This window comes from Peromyscus eremicus, chromosome 22 (assembly GCF_949786415.1).
Source record: "Peromyscus eremicus chromosome 22, PerEre_H2_v1, whole genome shotgun sequence".
In the NCBI taxonomy this organism is placed as follows: Eukaryota; Metazoa; Chordata; class Mammalia; order Rodentia; family Cricetidae; genus Peromyscus; species Peromyscus eremicus.
Genome location: NC_081437.1, coordinates 25,254,643 through 25,268,792, shown reverse-complemented (window position 1 = coordinate 25,268,792; position 14,150 = coordinate 25,254,643). Strand labels below are relative to the sequence as shown.

The following is a 14,150-nucleotide window of genomic DNA, read 5'->3' as shown; positions in this document are numbered from 1 at the left end:
ATGTTTTGATAAACATTATTAGTAATCTACAAAGAAAAGTCACTGAACGAGAACTGGGCATGTAATCCAAGGAAAAGCACTTGCCTTGCATGCTCAGCCTCAATCCCCAGCACAGCAGGAAAACACAGTACATGATAACACACAGAACAACGTGACAGGTCCATCGTCTGCACAGACGAAGTTCTAGGAGGAGATCTGCGGAAACATGAGTGATGGCTATATCTGGATAGAATCACGGTCTTTGAGTTTCCCTACAGCGTTCCCGTCTTCTACACAGACCATTTATTATTCATCATAATAAAAATAGTACACAAAAAAGTCAATAAAATTTAAACCCAAACAATACAGTGCTTTTAGGAAAAATCAAATGAAATGCCCCTTCCACACTATTTGGCAAATCTCTGCTTTAAGTGCACAGTACGTGGGGGGAGGTTTTTTTCTGACTTCAGTAACTAGAAGAAATATCAACAGATCTGCCAGTCGCTAACCAAATAAATAATAATAATAATAATAAACCATCCTAAATATGTTATCCTGAAATACAAATAAACTTATTTATATGAAGGCTACCATTTATTTACTTGTAAATGTACACTATGGATTTTCTTTGGTCTAGAGTTCCTTGATCACTTTGAAGATAGCAAATTTACTTCTCCCAGTTACTACACACACACACACACACACACACACACTCACTCACACTCACTCCAGACACTTATTTTCTGCCTTAACTTTCTTCACCGTACTTAGCAAACTCTAAGTTCAACACATTTTATTGTCTTCTCTTTTCCTGAATTTAAGTGCCACTATGGCAGGACAGGGTTGTATATTTTGTCTACTGGCTATAGTAATCATTACACTGGATATTTCTTGCAAGAAATCATGCAATATTTATGAAATGATGGATTGAAAGAATGAATTCCATGCTATAAATTATGAGTAACTTCTGCTGTCTTTGACTTTCAAAGAGAATCAAGGGAATAAAGAAAAGAAAGCTGATACACACTACGCAGAAAGACAAAGATGAAGAAAAGTTACACCAGTGAAGAGAAACCCCAAGATGGACATAGGAGTGAGCGGCAACACCCTGCTTTTTTAAGAGGGGGTTGCCATCAAGCTACAAAAACTACAAAGCGCCGGGTGGTGGTGGCGCACGCCTTTAGTCCCAGCACTCAGGAGGCAGAGGCAGACGGATCTCTGTGAGTTTGAGGCCAGCCTGGTCTACAAAGTGAGTTCCAGGAAAGGCGCAAAGCTACACAGAGAAACCCTGTCTCGAAAAACCAAAAAAAACAAACAAACAAACAAAAAAAAAAAAAACTACAAAGCCCAGGTCCTGGAGAGTACTACCAGAAAAGGCTGGTTAGTTTTGGCTGGTTACCCAAATCCAATCCAATGGCTCTTTACACCTCAATCACCCAAGTTACTCAGTTCTTGGAACCCCAGTGCACCCCCATAGGAACCAAGATGTTGGAAAGAGGAAGTAGTAACTCCAAGTCACAATTAGTAGAATGGACGAGGGGAGGGCAAGGAAAACTCCAATACAAGTTGTCTCTGCAGCAAGACAAAAATCAATTTATAAGCATTTCACTAAAAATTTAGCAGTGCACGCCTTTAATCCCAGGACGCCTTTAATCCCAGCACTCGGTAGGCAGAAGCAGGTATGAGTTCGAGGCCAGCCTGGTCTACAGAGTGAGTTTCAGGGTAGGCACCAAAGCTATACAGAGAAATCCTGTCTCAAAACAACAACAACAACAAATAAATACAAATAAAAAACAAAATAACTAGCAGTGGAAAACCTAAAATGCTCTAGTGAGAAGGTTTCTTGTCTACTACTTGGGTTTTCAGATCTTAATTCAATGGGTTAGAGAAGCAATACTACTTTACATTCCTACCTCACCCACAGCACTCTTGGCAAGTACGCTGGTTAATACTGAGGGTCAACTTGACAGGATGTACAAGTACCTAGGAGATCAGTCTCTGGCCAGGCCTGTGAAGGATTACCTGGATTAGGTTAATGAGGTGGGAAGCCACGCCCTGAATGTGGACTGCTATTCCGTGGGCTGGGGTCCTGCACTTCATACAAAGGAGAAAGCTGGCGGAGCATGGGCATTCATCTAGTCATCTCTCTGCTTCCTGACTGACTACCTGTCTCAGCCTCCTGCTGTGATGGACGACACCCTCAAACCATGTGTCAAAATGAACTTCTCCTCCCTCAAGTATTGTTTTCGTCAAGTATTCCACCAGAGCAACAAGGAAAGCAACTAACGGAAAATGTCACTAATCTTTGAAGTGATTACTTATAATCCCTAAGGATTATTTCATGATTACTAAAAAGCAATACCACCAAATGTTACATACATTATAATAAATTATAAGATTTATTAACTCGACCTATCTGGTACTTCCATTGAAGCAGTCAACTGACAAGAGCCACAACTGCTTATTAGATGGAAGATGGAGACGGGGCCAGAGATTCCAAAGAGCAGGAAGAAAATGGCCAGGCAAAGGCTTCTCCTGTCCTAAAGACCAGTGTGAACCTTGCAGGCACCTTAGCTGACCAGCTCTCTCACTTGTCACGATTCTCTCTCAACACCAGCCTCTTCCTAGTCGAGCAAAAGAAGAGCTGAGCCACCTGGATGAAGTCAGAGGCTCCGGAGTGATAACACACAGTAGCAGAACTAGGGAACTAAAGGGGCCCAGGCTCACATTGCACTGAAGGTCAGATCCTGTCACCTATTCTCCAGCCTTCTCATCCGGTTCGTTCTGATGCTGGCTAGAAACCGAGAACCACAAGAAAAAGCTACTGGGTTGGGGATTTAGCTCAGTGGTAGAGCGCTTGCCTAGCAAGCACAAGGCCCTGGGTTCAGCCCTCAGCTCCAGAAAAAGAAAAGAAAAGAAAAGAAAAAGCTAGTTTCTTTTGTCATCATTAGGATAAATCACAAACCACAGAGAAACACAGAGAGAGGGAGAGACTAATTAGCTTGAACTCTCTCATTGAACTGAACGATAACAGGTAACTTCTGCTAAGCACCATCACTAAGCACTTCACATTATACACAACACTATGAAACGGTACCGTTATCATCCCTGTTTTATAGATGAAGAAAAAACAGAAATTAGAGAATTAAAGAAACTTGCTTAAGGTCATGCAGCTATTTGGAGCTGGAGCTGGGGTAAAGAGCCTATACTTTTATCCAACATAGTTAGAAATACACACACAATTTTTATTAAACCAGACTTTTTCTCAAATGAATATGCATTCCCAATGAAAAGGATCCAGAAAACATAACACAAGTGGTCAAATACAACAGGTGAATTGTCTACCATCTGGTTGTAGACTCCTAAATGTCTGCCATAATCATGGCTGAATAGCTGTACAGTAAATAACAAAGTTATTCAGTGTCTAGGTATGGCTGTGAAGCTACATTTTAATTGAATCTCTCAAGAGAAAACACTGTAAATGAAATACACTGCACTCTTAGAGCTATAAAAAAAACATTATTTCTCAGGCTATTCACTGTCCTATTTCTGCTCCGTTTCCTCCCTTCCTCCCCCATTTCCTCTCTGCCTCATATCCTTTAAAGCCGGTTCAGTTCCTCTTTCTCAAGAATACCTATATGCACGCCCACTTTACCCAAGAGAATGCTACCATTTGTCTGTGTGCAACAGCTGTAGGATGGTACAAACCTAACAGAAAAGAGCCAAGTGGAAGTACATTCTAATGTATGATCCGTTTTAGATCTACGCAACTGCAGAAATAACTGAAATTTATTTTTTGTTTTTGTTTTTTTCTATTTCACACTTGGAATCCGCTTTTAACAATTGCCATACCCCAAAAGTCTTCCCTTGTTTAGCCCTTTTTTGCAAAATAGTTTTTCCAAAAATTTTCCGTAAGTATGGTATTCTTTTAAACACAAAAAATAAACTCCAAATAGGTTGTTAGACAACAAATATATCATATTTTAGTAATGTAATTATCATATCCTGAACAACATAGAGAGCCCAATGTAAGTGTTTCACAAATAAACATGTAAAGCCTCTTCGATGGGTGTGAAGGTGTACATATGATACCAGCAGTAGGTAGAATGAGGCAGGATGAGTTCGAGGCCTGTCTGTGCTAAATCAGGAGACTCTGGCTGTGTAAACTGGGGACTCCAGACACAGCTTGGTGGTGAGCACTCTTCTGTCCTCCCAGGGAAACCTGCAAACCCTGGTCCTGACAGCCCCTTCCTGGAGCTGACAAAGCCAGCTCATCCTCTCCTAATGTAAACACAGCAATTCATTTGTGTACACACACACACACACACACACACACACACACACACTAAATGCCCATACAAATTAGTTTTACCTGAACCAAGATGTATGTACAAGAACACGGGTGCTAAAGTTAAAAAGAATCCTAATCTGAAATGGGATGCTCATACTAATTATTAACTCTGAGACCTAGAGTAGTTAAACTCTAACATTTCACTTATCTATCTGACGGGAGGACATTAATTACTTCCAAGGACTTCATACACTCTAAGTAATCATATAAACACTGAGCACAGGCTCTAAAACTAGTAAGTGCTCTATAAATGACCACCACGGGAGATACACTGTAATACTAAAGGACGTTTAGTTGATCACGAGTTCATTTTCTTTTACTAAAATGATGGAACCCTGGGAAACTATATTAAAGATGAATTAAAACTGAAAAGAGACCGCATGCACCCTGAAGGCAGAGAGCATGCTCAGAACGTGTGAAATGGTCCACTCCCTAATACACACATACACACCTTTACACACACACACACACACACACACACACACACATCCCTAAAAGTTCTAAAGTTATATAGGAAACTTTCCACTTTGTAATAAGAGACACAATAACTACAGGATAAAATGACAAAGATAAAGAAAACCTTGAAAGCTTCTAAGTTTGGGTAATGGGTGCATGCATTTTATCTTTGTAAAAACACGTTTCTTTTTTAAGTACAAATCTAATCCCCTGAATGTACATGTTTCTTCATATTCAGGAGAAATCAGGATTTGAGCCTGGAGATGTGGTGACCAATGGTATCTTTCCACTCAATCATCCAATATTGGTCAAGTTTTCACTAACCATTTTACTTTTCATTATAAAGGTGAACAAAGGGAATGCTTCAATGCATTAAATGTTTAAAAACATGCAGATTTTTCAACTGCATATCAATATTACATCAAACAGCAGCAACACACATTTTTTTCCTGTATCCTTGAAAAAAAAAAAGATATATTTTCACTTTGCTTGCTTAATCACGAGGCAATCATAGGAATAATCAATCCCTAGCCTAAAGGTAGCACATCAGTTTCTACCGTTGGTAACTGAATTTTGCAGGCCTCCCATCAATTCGTTTCAAGTCTGTAGGCGATGTTTCTGGATTGCTTTTAGGTTTTATCAGTGACTGACAATACAGCAAACCTTCAGAGAGAAGTTAGCAATTTCTCAGAGGCTGAAGCAGCTTGGCCTCCAGTCCGTGCTACCTAAATTAAGCTAACAACACAAAATTCCAAGGGACGACTTGCCTCCCTGAGTAAGCAATGAACCCTTGTGAAACGGACCCCCCAAAAAAGCATGTAGTAAAGCAGTAATGTCTGGGCTAACTTCAATTCCTATTATAGAGTAGCTGGCTCTGTCCAAAATGTTCCTATTCATTAGGTGTCCAAGTTTCAAACGAACATATTGGTCACGGGCAATCACTGACCACCACAGCACACGATCAATACGTGCAAACAGCGTCTCTCTGCAGAACGAGAGCCCCCCCCCCACCTGCCCTTGCAGCCTCAGTTTCCCCAGTCACTCTGCACCGGCAAGGCGGCGTCTTCTCTCCCTTCCTTCAATAAGCAATGAACTTCACTCTGGCTCCCGAGGTGGTTCCCTTCTCGCCCGTGCTTTCCCACACAACCCTGGAAGTGCACGATGCGGAACAGAAGTCAACGCTTCCCAATCTCCCAACTTTAGCTGTTAAAACGCGAGCCGTGGCGGCCGCCGAAGCACCCGCCCACTGTCCTCCCGTGACTCCGGGCTACTTTGACGCACCGGGATGCGGCTCACCTGACACTCTGCACCAACGCTGACCAAGAAGGGGAAGGAAAAACCAAAAAAAAAACCACCAACCAAGCCAAAATAAAATGGGTCTCCAAGGCAACGCGCACCCAGGTGCCCGAGAAGCAGCCGGGGACCGCGTCGCCCCCACTGCCAGAAGCGGCGGCGGCGGCGGCCGTCACCTGCTAAGCCAGGCCGTGGCGAAGGGGGGGCCCCCCTCCCGGGTGTCCGGGCCTCGGAGAGCAGCGGCCCGCCGGCCCCGCGGTGGAGGGAAGCAGGAACCCGGGGCCCGAGGTTTCCGCCCGGCGCGGCCCGAGCGGAGCCGAGCGCGGCCGGGGCCTAGGGCGGGGGCCGCACGCGCTCCGGAGGAGCGGCCCCGGGAGGCGCGCTGCGGCGGCGCGCGGCCCGTGGAACCCCGCGGCGGTGGCGGCGGTGGCGGCGCCCGCACCTGCCCGCCCCGCAAGCCCCGGCCGCCGCGAGGGCTTCACCCACCTGGCGCCTGGCGCGCGACCCCGCGCGCGCCTCCTCCTGCTCCTCCTCCGCACACCCGCGCACGGGCCGGCCGACCCCCTCGCTGTGCGGGCCTCCGCCGCCGCCGCCTCCTCCACCGCCGCCGCCGGGTCAGTCGTCAGTCAGTCCCGGCCGCAGCGAACCTGTTGCGCAGCCTGTCACGGCCGCTGGGCTCCGCCGCCGGCGCCGCCTCAGCCCCACAACAACATGGCGGCCGCGGCCTCCGCAGGAAGCCGGGGGGCGGGGAGGCGAGCGACGGGCGGACGGGCTGGCGGGCAGGGACGGCCCGCCCGCTCGCCTGCTCGCCCGACCGCTCGCTCGCTCGCTCGCTCGCCCACGGTGCGCGACACTGAGTGGCCTGTCTGTTCTCCTTCACCACCCCCGGCACCGGGGAGCCCTGGACCGCGAGGCCGCTCTTCTCTGCCCGCAGCGTCCCGAAGCCCCGGAGCTGACAACCCTTCCCGGAGCCGCTAAGACCCACCTGGCTCCTCCTCCTCCTCCTCCTCCTCTTGGAGGTGACAAGCGGTGGCTGAGGGGGGACGTTTCCTGCCACACTGGACCCCAAGGTGTTTGGAAAGGGCCAAGGGATGTCCAGGACATCCCTGTTGGACCGCACATGGAGCTCGCTCGCTCGCTCTCTCCCACTCTGGAACCTCCTTCTTAATCACTCTTGGTTGAGGTGGGAGCTAGAATTCCCCGAGAATGGGGAAGTGAGAGGTGGGAAGGAGTTGCCTCCAACTTCAAGGCAGACCCTTCTCGGGCGGACTTCCCTAAAGGAGTTCACCACACCCAAGAATCAGCCACATTCACCTTCACACACACACACACACACACACACACACACGGAGTCCAACAAGGAGCATCCCTAGCCCTGTTCACATGCAAGAGCAAGCTCCTCACAGGAAGACTGCCCCCAAGATCTTCTGCCTGCAGAAGCTAGACGACATTCTTACCCATCGGATGGGAGAAACTCAAATTCAGAATTTCTAGCACCCTTTTCTATTCTGTGGACTCCTCACAAAGACCAGAGACTCGAAGTCACCATTCGCTGTCTAGGGCTAGCCGTTTGACGAAGACAACACTCCCTGGACCAAAAAAGGCTTTCTTGAGATTGGGGTGAAGAGATGATGGTTCCTAATGAGCAAGAGAGTGGGCAGAGGGGTGGTCCAAGACTCAAGATTTTTGGTTTGAGCGCACTGTGCTGAGGTGTAAGATGCACAACCTGAACTGGTGCGTGTCTGGAATCCCTGCATTCAAGAGGCTGAGTCGGAAGGACCAGGAGTTGGAGGTCAGTCTAGGCTATATATAAACTGTTTCAAAAATCCCATAAATAAATGAATGTTTTTTAAATATTCAGATCCCTAGGATTTCTGTTGAAATGTGAGAGATCTGTGTAGATCAGATGAGCCCAGGGCTTCATTTTTTTTTTTTTTACCTGTGTGGGCAGACGAAGGTATCAAGTCTAACTTGTAAGTGACCGCTGCAATGTTCAGGCCTGACTGAACTGGACAGCCAGCTCTTGGGAGGAATTTAGAAAACGTTGATGGTGATAAACAGGCTTTTCTTGCTCTCACAATGTTTTCCTTAACTCTTCGATTAGGACTTGACCGAGACCTGACAGACAGGTCCTGAGCTTCCGTGACACAGAGACACCTTGACTCCTTGACATCAGTCCAGGCGGTCCCTCACTTCCTGGGGACCAGTTAATAAGGCTTCTCCCTCTATAAACAAGCCACTTGGGTTAAGAAAAGCACTCTTAAGCACCTGTTACCATGTCCATCCCAGAGCTCCCTTCCCATGCCCATATCCAAGCGTCTAAGCCTCAGAATCCTTCTCACCACAGTACTGCAGAGAGTTGGCCTGTAAGGTAAAATTGATTTTTGACTCCTAATGGACAGAGATAGTTAATCTCCACTTCCCTCCCATCACTGACTAGTAACACTAGTATCACCTGTGTTTTGGTGTTCTGGACCTGCTAACATTCACCTTGTCTTCTTTCTGTTGAGGAAGCTGCCAGATCCTTGGGAGGAGGAGGACAGGGAAGTGGGATGAGGAGCATTTAAAAGTCTCCCTAAAAGAAACTACAAAGCTAACAACCTCTGATGTGAATTGGAGTTCCGTGTGCCTGCCCGAAGTATCCCAAGCACTAACTCAACAACTCGGGTTTCTCTTTAGAACCTTAGACCAATCTGTCTGTCCCGACAGAACAGAGCATAAGGACCTCCAATACCCAAGCTTCTCTCAATTCATATATATGTGACTCTGGAATAAATCAATGCTGTTAAGAGTTTAGTAGTAGCCAGGTGGTGGTGGCACACGCCTTTAATCCCAGCACTCAGGAGGCAGAGGCAGGCGGATCTGTGAGTTCAAGGCCAGCCTGGGCTACAGAGTCAGTTCCATTCCAGGACAGGCTCCAAAGCTACACAGCGAAACCCTATCTCAGGGTAAAAGAGAGAAAGAAAAAAAAAGTTTATTGGTTAGGTGTAAGTAATGAAGAGAGAAAAGACATGAAGAATTATCAGATTCCTAGGCAGGCCTTGTTAGCAGTAGTTCTGTTCAACAATCCGAAGAATGGAATTTGGGAGGGAAACATAGATGCCTTCCAAGAAATGTTCTTGCTGCTTATGGTTATGAATCTTTTTTTTCCCCATTCATATGAAAAAAAAAAGTCCTTTTCTTTTGATGCTTGCAACACCAACAACATCCTTCTTCTCTCCTTGTGTCTTCTTTTCCAAATTCCAGGGCACTCGGTGTTTACCAAGACTGTCAGCACCTGAGGTACTCAGTCCATCCTGGAGGTCCACCCAGAACACTCATCGACCTCAGTCTTTAAGTATCCATGATTCAGGTAGGTGATGCATCCACCACCCTCCCAGTTCATTAACTTCCTCCACTCGTGGGCGGATCTTGACACTGTAAGTTCCCTCAGAAGCTCCCAGATCCCACTATCTTCTGCTCACCTCTAGCGTGGACTGGAGATGAAATGTCAAGTCCTGCTTAAGTCAGAGACATTCTTGTCAGTTCCATAGAAGATTTGCAATTGGCGTAGAGTGGAAAGTTAAGAAAGTCAGGAAGTAGACTATGTAGATCTCATTTATTTCTCACCTTCTGCCAAAACCTCGGATAGGTTCTTAGGCTTGTTACCATAAACATTTTTCCATGGGGGCATCTAATCACAAGCTTTTTCCCTTCCATGTGTCTGTGCTCCTCCCAGCCATATAGATCCTCTCGATTTTCCCGTTTGTAATTTTCAAAGGTCCCATTCTTCATCCAAAGACCTGCTCAGTCTATCCTCAAAACAAGCCTATCATGGTGAGAACAGGCTGGAATAGACAGAAGTAAAATGTCCAAATCCCATAAGATAAATATGTTATCGTTTAAGAAGCCTGTGAGAACTTGTCTTTTACATAAGACCTTTACCACTAATAGACTGCTTAGTCTTAAATAATTTACAAAGAATTTAAGAGGCTATAACCAACATAAATCATCCTGATTTACCCAGACGTTTGTTACTTCTGGTGTTCTTCCTGAGGACCAGAGTTTCCGTTTATAATTCCCTTTAAATAACTTCCTTTAGAGTTTAAAGCTATAGTGCATGTCTTTTGGCCACAAGTTCTTACATTTTATGTGAAAATCTAAATGTTATTTGCTTTCATATTTGAGTGTAAATTTGCATCCAGTGGATGTAAAATACTGAATGAAGACCAGTGAGATGCCTCAGTGGATAAAGGTACCCTCTGCCATGGCTAATGACTTGAGTTTGGGCCCCACGGGTAGAAGGAGAAGATCAATTCCCACAAGTTGTCCTCTAACTCCCACACAGGCACTGTGGCATGTGCATACCCATGTATAATAAGCACATGCAAAATAAAATACAAAAATTCTGAGGTTTAGGTTTTCCTTGTTTTCAAGATTTTAGTGGTATTTTTCAACTCTCTTCTAGTCCGGTAGTTTCTCTTGAGAAGTAAGCTGTGGATCAGATATATCTATTATAATCATGCATCGTTTTTCTTCACTGCTTTCAAGATTTACATCCCATCTATGTTTTCAGAGATTCGACTCCGACATCCACCAACATGGACTTTTCTGTTCTTCAGCTTCATGAATCTCCTGTCTGCAAACACCTGTCTTTCATTGAAATCTTTAAATATCAGTCATCATTCCTTCATACCTTTTCTGCTCCACTCCCTTCCTTCTGACATGTGTACTGAACTGTTTGATGTCCTCTGGAGTTCCTGTTAGGTGTGCCCCAACAGTACAGCAATGTTCCACTGCGGGACACCAAAAGCCCTGCTCCACCTTTCCCTATGCACTGGACATCTGGAGCTAGGACTACCAGGAACCGCTCTTTCTAAAGTTGACCTTCTTTGACCTTCTTTGGTAGGTGCTTGTTTGTGTCTGCCGTCAGTCAGGGTATCTATTCTAGTGTCTTATGAGAAAAAAATGTGGACCATCATAATTTCTCACTCCTATTTTCATATTCTCTCTCTCTTCTGAGAAATGGGTGAAAAGTGAAGTTTTTCTGTTCTCGGTTTCTTTTTCCTCTCAAAACTTAGAACGAACTGCGGACCATGGTGATTAATACCTGACGATCTAAAGCCAAGACAGTCTGGGAAGCCAGTTTGAGGTTGTCCTAGTATTTTCTCGTCAGGATCATGTACATGATGAAAAGCAGGTCAGTGTAGGGGCTCAAGGTCTGAGAAAAGGTCTAGGCCTTCATATGACATGTCTTTGGCCGGCCACTAATGAATCGTTTTCTTTCACATGTTCCTAGTTCAGAATCATGGTCAATGGGACAGACTGACCCTCAGGTTTTCTTCTCTGCCCTTCAACCTCACAAACCCTTTTCTGGAGTATGGAGCCAAGTGGAAATAGGAATAACTCGGGCAAAGAGGTGGGGGGGGGAATCTCCCATTCTAGCATGGGGGGAGGAGTACCCCTTTCAGGCCACTGGTGTCCTATACAACTTGAGACTCTGGCTTGAAGCCGGATGGCACTGGAAAGGCAGTGCCAGGCAGACCGGGGAGGGAAGTCAGCCCAGACTTGGTTCTGCGCCAGCACTGCAGGGTGGAGCCGAAGGCCTGCTTCCTGAGGCCTGAAATCCCTGAACAGGATGTGCTCATTCATGACTGAAGCACCAGGGGCTTCCAGTCCGACAGGTGTAGCTCAGCGAATGGGAATCCAGTCTGCATTCAGTAGATGCCCCGTCTGGCATGGACCCCAGCTGTCTGCTTATGTCATTGTTCCTGTCTGCAGACAAACCAAACACTAGTTCACCTCTTGTGATAATCTGACAATAGAGTCTTTTACACTAGACAGAGGGCCTTTACTGTTTACCTTTTTAATTTTTCAATTTTTGTGGTTATGAGAATAGAACCCAGGGTCTTATGCATAATAAACATGTTGTATCACTGAACTGTACTCTCGGCTCCTAATTTTTAAAATTTTTTCTTAATTCTTGCAACAAGCTTGAAAATTGAATTTCTGGTTGTGTGATCAGCTAACCTTGATTGGCATGGAAAAAGGAGAGGTAAAAATCAGGCTTCCCCTTACGTTTGGGGGTTTTCTCATGCCTCATTTTGATTTTCTTTTGCTCCTTTTCCTAGGGGGGAAAACCTTTTTAAAAAAAAAAAAAAAAGATTTGCTTATTTATTATGTATACAGTATGCTGCCTGCATGTGTCCTTGCAGGCCAGAAGAGGGCGCCAGATCTCATCACAGATGGTTGTGAGCCACCATGTGGTTGCTGGGAACTGAACTCAGGACCTCTGGAAGAGTAGTCAGTGCTCCTAACCACTGAGCCATCATCTCCAAGCCTTGTTCTTGCAGAAGAGCAGCAAGCTTACTTTAAAGCATGCAGTTGATCAGATCCTTTGGCACTGCTTGACCCGGAATGTCCAAAGGTTTGTTTCCGGTGTTAGCATTTTTTTTTTTTTTTATAATAAGACAATGTCTTGAGATGAATCTTAAGAAAGATAATTGCTGTAACATGCCTGTAATCCCAATTACTTGGAAAGCTGGAGTAGAAGATTCACAAATGTAAGGCTTGTTTGGGCTACACAGTAGGTTCAAGGCCAGCCTGAGTAACATAGCCAGTCTGTGTCTCTGAAGGAATTGGGGAGAGACGGGAAGAAGTTTTTTTTTCTATCCACTGATGATCAGCATTTTATTACTTTTGTTAACTAACAAACTTACATTTTACTAATAACTTTGTTCAATGAACTATTCATATACTATCTCTGCTATGATCTGAATGTTGTATTCCTTCAAAATTTGTGTGCTGAAATCCTAAGCCCCTAGATGATAGTCTTAGGAGGTGAGGCTTTTGAGGTGATTAAAATAATCTAACCACAAATGAGGTTAGTGCCTTTTTAAGGCGACCTCAGGGAAAGACGTTGTGGTGACTCAGCTGGATCATAGTACCTGTGTACCAGAACGTGAATCCTCACCTGTTGTGTGACAAAGTGTCTTTCTGGTGAGAAGCAGCACACATGTCTCCTCACCCCAGATAGGAAACACACGACAGACCAAAGTCCAACTCGGTAAACCATGAGTTTCATCGGGGTTGCTGACAGGGATACAGGTGAGTGGTTCCCCCCAGGAGCAGAAATGACTCAAAGACAGTTGCGCATCAAGGTGACAGCTCACAAAGTCGGGAACCTGAAGTACACTGTAGACAGCTCAACCAATTGGAGAGTGTCCTTCCCAGGTGTCTCAATTGGTCTAAACCTCTTACATTCAGCTCAGTTGGTTTCTGCTTCTTCCAGGAAGCTGGTGTAGATCCAAGTCTTCTTTGCCAAATGAGCTCTCTGAGTCTTCTTTGCAGCTTAACTCTGCTCAGTCTGAAAGGGATTCTTAAAGTTTATTTTCTTGGTGTGTGTGTGTGTGTGTGTGAGTCTGATTGGTTTCAGGGACTTCCCTGAAGCTCTTTTGAGTTGTTTACCTTCCTGCTTAAGGAGCTTCCCTGGAAGATGGAATGTTTTCAATCTCAGGAAAGTGTTACACAAAATCACTACATACTAAATCTGCAAGCACCTTGATCTTGGACTTCCCAACCCAGAAATAAGAAATTCCTGAGCTTTTTATACTAACTAGTTTGTGGTATTTCACTATGGCAACCCAAGACAGATTAAAGCACTGTCCACATATATATTATAGTATTTCTTTTATAAAATATTTATTATTATTATCATTTGCTGTAGAATAATCCTCTTGTACACTATAAAGATTTGTCACTCAAATTGGTTTTATAAAGCACTGATTGGCCAGTAGCTGGGCAGGAAGTTAGGCGGGAAAGCCAAACTGAGAATGCTGGGAAGAAGGAGGGCGGAGTGAAGGAGTCCCCAGGCACAGAGGAAGTAAGATGAGAATGTCATATTGAGAAAAGGTACCAAGCCACGTGGCTAAACATAGATAAGAATTATGGGTTAATTTAAGTGTAAGAGCTAGTTAGTAATAAGCCTGAGCTACCAGCTGAACATTTATAAGTAATATTAAGCCTCTGAGTCAATTATTTAAGAAGTGGCTGCCGGGTATTTGGGAACAGGAAGGCAGGAAAGAAACTTCCG

The 14,150-nt window shown here is 45.0% G+C and overlaps 1 protein-coding gene and 1 long non-coding RNA gene across 4 annotated transcripts in view; one reads left to right on the top strand and one right to left on the bottom strand.

Annotated features, from left to right (window-relative positions):
* Itsn2 (intersectin 2) overlaps positions 1-6,239 on the bottom strand; it is a 119,463-nt gene extending 113,224 nt beyond the window's left edge. The window contains exon 1 of one of the 3 annotated variants that reach the window (XM_059248575.1): positions 6,083-6,239. The gene's annotated coding sequence lies outside the window, so the exon portion shown is untranslated. The remainder of the gene's footprint in view (positions 1-6,082) is intronic. The other 2 variants (XM_059248573.1, XM_059248574.1) reach the window with 2 other exon arrangements.
* An 853-nt stretch (positions 6,240-7,092) lies between these two features.
* LOC131897420 (uncharacterized) overlaps positions 7,093-14,150 on the top strand; it is a 52,735-nt gene continuing 45,677 nt past the window's right edge. The window contains exons 1-2 of the long non-coding RNA XR_009375677.1: positions 7,093-7,871; positions 9,326-9,431. This is a non-coding gene — a long non-coding RNA (uncharacterized LOC131897420). The remainder of the gene's footprint in view (positions 7,872-9,325; positions 9,432-14,150) is intronic.